Genomic DNA, 3,034 nt, shown 5'->3' on the forward strand with positions numbered 1-3,034 from the left:
CCTCCCCACCCCCGCCCGCCCCCGGCCCCGGCCCCGGCGCCGCTCCCCGCCCCGGCCGCCGCCGCCAGCTCCCAGCGGGAGAGGAAGGAGCCGGGGAGCGCAGCCAAGGGCCCCGCGCCCCGGCCAAGCCCAGCGGACGCCTCCGGGCGCGCGGCCTCCAAGGGACCCTCAGTCGTCCGCGCCCGCCGGCCGCGCGCCCCGGAGACGGTGAAGGGCGTGGGGAGGTGGGACCGCGCGGCGCTGGGCTTGGGCGCACCTCCCGCCGGACCTGGCCGCTTGCCTGCTCCCGCCCGGGGCCTCTCCCGGTCCCTCCCCCTTCTCTCTGGCCCTTTCTCTCCCCTCCCACCGGCTCTCCGTCACCGCCCTGGCATTTCCGCCGGGATAAGGCGCGGGGGTGGTGCCGCCGGGGCCAAGGGCGCGCGGAGGGATGCAGCGCCCCCGTGTGGCTCGGCGGAGAAACGGGCCGAGAGGGCCGAGGAGCGCGCCGCTTCCTCCCTCTTCCCTTCTCTATCCCTCCCCAGCTCTCCCGGTTCTTTCTTTGCACCCCTTTTTCTGGGAACGTTGTCCCCACCTTAGTCTCCCGCATGCTTCCTCGGCGCTCCGGAGAGGGACTGGGGGAGCTGGTACCTTGCCTCCCCAGACCAGCACTTTGAGCAAGCATTCAATATGTATTGAGTGGATAAATGAATTCTCTCTGGCCTTACCTCTGCCACGAACTAGCTGCGTGGGGCCCTAACATCTCAGATCCCCCTGGTGATTGCTCTGCATGATATCAACCCGTGTCCCTTCCAGCTCCAGCGTTCTTCCCTGCGTTTACGGCAGTGTTTTCGCGGCGTTCTAATAAGCTGTTCATTCAAATATTCATCAATCCGGCACTGCTGTCAGATTCCTTGAAGAACAGATGCCAAACAACCATACTGCCTCTATGGGAGGAGCCCAAGAGGGAAGCAACATCCTGTATGGGAGGGCAAGGGTATCAATTTTGGCTTTGCCAACTTCCCAGCCGGGGCCTTGGGCAATCACCAAATCTCTCTGAGTCTCGGATTCCTTATCTGCTAAAGGGGCTCAGTAAGGCCTAATTTTTCCGGTTGTGAAGATTAAATTTCACAAGGGGCTGCACTGCAAGAGTACAGTTTGGGAGCAAGAGGTTATCCCTCCTAGGCATCGGTTATAGAGAGCTTTACAAAGGTGGGTTTGGACTGAATTTTGATCATTCTCTCTAGGCAGAAACTTGAAGGTGCCTGGAGTAGAGGGAAAAAGTTCCAAGGAATTTGTTTTGTTTCGTGGCAGAGGACAAATATTTGAAAGCCCACGGTCTGTGTGGAAAGCTGTAAATACTCCTATTAATAGAAATAGGCCGTAGGGTGGGACATAAGACTGGAAGAGCTCCTGCTCTCAAGTGACTTGTAAATAAATGGTAGCAACCAGTTGAAGAACAAAACATGAGGAGGTGATGAAACAGTAGGGAAGAGAAGGGGAGCTGTATGATTGCGACAGATAATTGCAGTCGCTGAAGAGGCCATCAATAAAGGAGGCTGAATTTCAGCTAAACCCGGAAAGCTCAGAATGAAAATGAGAATGGTATTTTCCAAGTCCCTCACTTATTCCCTTCATTACAACCTTAGGTAGGAAGTAGGTGCTATTATTATTGTTCCAATGAATCATATGATACTGAGGGAGACAGGATAAGTGACTGGTCAAAGGTCACTCTGTTAAAGCTGGGAAATGAAACCTGGTAGCTCTCCAACCTGTATGTTCTACTGACACCAATTCTGACAATAATTTTAAGGCTGTTTATGATAAATCCTATATAATAAAACCTTAATATGCAAATCGACCGAACGGTGGAATGGCCAGTGGAATGACCAGTCGCTATGATGCGCACTGACCACCAGGGGGAAGACACTCAACACAGGAGCTGCCCTCTGGTCATGCATGCGCTCCCACAGGGGGAGCGCCGCTAAACCAGAAGCCAGGCTCATGGCTGGCAAGCACAGCGGCATTAGCAGGAGCTTCTCCTGCCTCTGTGGTAGTGCTAAGGAGCAGCAAGCCGAGCAGTAAGGAGCAGTGAGCAGGCGGGCGTAAGAAGCGAGGGGTCCTGAACTGCAAGAGAGCACAGACCGGGCTGAGGGATCCCCCAGTGCATGAATTTCGTGCACCAGGCCTCTAGAAATATATAAAGGCATATCTACACTAATAAAAGAGAAACATGGTAATTGGCGTACAACCGCTACCCTTCCCATTGGCTAATCAGCATATCCTTATGCAAATTAACTGTCAGCCAAGATGGCGGCCGGCTTTAGGCTTGGGGCGGTGAGGAGCCAGCCAGCGATCAGCTGCGGCGGGGAGCTGGGGGTGCCCCGGCCCAGGCCTAAAGCCTCGAGCAGAGGCTTTAGGCCTGGGCCGGGGAGGAGCCAGCCAGCGATCTTCCATGGCGGCGGCGGTGGCGGCGGCGGCGGCGGCCAGCTGGGGGTGCCCTGGCCCAGGCCTAAAACCTCGGCCTGAGGCTTTAGGCCTGGGTCAGGGAGCAGCCAGCCAGCGATCGGCTGCGGCGGGAGCTGGGGGTGCCCCGGCCCAGGCCTAAAGCCTCGAGCAGAGGCTTTAGGCCTGGGCCGGGGAGGAGCCAGCCAGCGATCTTCCGCGGCAGGGGCGGCGGCGGCGGCGGCGGCGGCGGCGGCGGCGGCGGCGGCGGCTTTAGGCTTGGGGCGGTGAGGAGCCAGCCAGCGATCAGCTGCGGCGGGAGCTGGAGGTGCCCCGGCCCAGGCCTAAAGCCTCAAGCAGAGGCTTTAGGCCTGGGCCGGGGAGGAGCCAGCCAGCAGCGATCTTCGGAGGCGGCGAGATGCCCAGGCCTAAAACCTCGGCCTGAGGCTTTAGGCCTGTGTCAGGGAGGAGCCAGCCAGTGATCCTTGATGGTGGTGGCGGCCCGAACCCGGGCGCAGCCAGCCAGCGATCCTTGATGGCCACGGTGGCTTGGAGCTGAGGGTGCCCTGGCCCAGGGCTAATGACTCGCCAGAGGCGTTAGGCCTGGGCAGGG

Source organism: Myotis yumanensis, unplaced genomic scaffold (assembly GCF_028538775.1).
Source record: "Myotis yumanensis isolate MYYU_CA2020_CCGP unplaced genomic scaffold, mMyoYum1.0.hap1 SCAF_3, whole genome shotgun sequence".
Taxonomy (NCBI): domain Eukaryota; kingdom Metazoa; phylum Chordata; class Mammalia; order Chiroptera; family Vespertilionidae; genus Myotis; species Myotis yumanensis.